Raw genomic sequence first — 1,706 nt, forward strand, 5'->3', positions numbered from 1 at the left:
TGTAGAGACCCCGGGTCAGAAGTACAAAAGCACAGAGATGTTAATACTTTTCAAGGAAGATTACTTTGAAAAAAAAAAAAAAAAAAATGCAGAAAGAAGACAGCATAAAATAGAAGCAAAATTAGGACCTAAACGACAAGGTCACACTATATCACGATCCTCTTACCTCAGCTTCCCGAATCGCTGGAACTACAGGCGTGCGCCACCCTGCCTGGCCCGGGCCAGCACTTTCAGACAGGGCCTCACTATATTCCCCATGTGCCCCACACTGGCCACGAACTCGCAATCCTCCTACCTCAGCCTACTGAGTAGCTGGGACTGCAGGTCCACCATCACCACCACCACCACCACCACCACCGCCAATGCGCCCGACTTCCAGGACAAGGTCTCACTATGTTGAGATCGTCCCACCTAAGACTTCAGAGTTACTGGGACAACAGGTGCGTCCACCACGCCCAGCTCTTTCAGACAGGACCTTACTACATCCCTCACGTGCCCCATGCTGGCCGCAAACTTACAATCCTCCTGCCTCAGTATCCTGAGTAGCTGGGACAACAGGTTCACATCACCACCGCCACCACTGCCACCACTCCCAGCTTTCAGGAGATCAAGAAGAAAAACAGAAGTTAGCAAAAGATGCTGAAATGAAATCTCTAGAAGAAAAGATAAGATGCTTGCTGAAATTTCCAGGTGACTTAGATGATCAGACCTGTAGAGAAGATTTGCACATCCTTTTCTCAAATCATGGTGAAATAAAATGGATAGACTTTATCAGAGGAGCGAAAGAGGACACAATTCTATTTAAAGAAAAAAGCCAAGAAAACCCTAGAAAAAGCCAAAGATGCAAATAACAGTAACCTACAATTAAGGAACAAAGCAGTCACTTGGGAAATACTAGGAGAGGTAGAAAAAACACCATGGAAGAAAATCAGAGAAGATCAGCGAGAATCCCTAAACAAATGGAAGTCACAAGGTCACAAATTTAAAGGAAAAGGAAAAAAGGCTGCTGAGCCTGGGTGTGCTGAAGGAAAAGTACAGTTTCAGGGCGAGAAAAACCAATTGGATAGTGATGATGATTTGATGAATATGAGCCACCTCGACCAGTGAAAAGAGCAAGAGAAGAAACAGCCACGAAAGAACCTGCATCAAAACAACAGAAAACATAAAGTGGGGTGGAGACCAGGAGTTTAGTGAACACATTTTTTTATTCATTTTATTTAGGTTTAAGCTGCCTTGCGTCTTTGAAGTGTTTTAAAAAGAAAACCGAATTAGGTCCGCTGCAACGTCCACCTGTAAGAACAAAACATTTTTTATTGTTTAACTGGACTTTTCGTTTTGTTTTGTTAGCCTCATGAGAATTTTTTAAAAATGCATAGTTCTATTTGTATTATTCAGATGATTCAAATATCAACAGGAAGACTCTTCTGCTAAATTGCTTTTGTAATATGAGAACGTATTAGCACAAACTAATAAAATATACACTATATAAAAGAACAACAACAACAAAAAGAGATACTTAACACCCACAGAGAATATAATAATTCCAAAGATGGTAGCTAGGGACATGCAGGGAGGAGCGCGAGCTCTGCTCCTGTATAGGCAGAATGTGGATGAGAGAGAAGAGGGAAGAGAAACTGGAGCACTGCATTATTTACCTGCAAGGAGAAGTGTGAAATGGCCATTCCCACGTAATGGTGGCAAACAAC

The 1,706-nt window shown here is 42.4% G+C and overlaps 1 pseudogene; it reads left to right on the top strand.

Annotated features, from left to right (window-relative positions):
* LOC102494424 (lupus La protein homolog) overlaps nt 1–1,227 on the top strand; it is a 3,484-nt pseudogene extending 2,257 nt beyond the window's left edge.
* Nucleotides 1,228–1,706: the final 479 nt, after the last annotated feature.

The sequence above is a fragment of the Tupaia chinensis genome, unplaced genomic scaffold, assembly GCF_000334495.1.
Source record: "Tupaia chinensis unplaced genomic scaffold, TupChi_1.0 Scaffold000549_1, whole genome shotgun sequence".
Classification (NCBI taxonomy): Eukaryota; Metazoa; Chordata; class Mammalia; order Scandentia; family Tupaiidae; genus Tupaia; species Tupaia belangeri.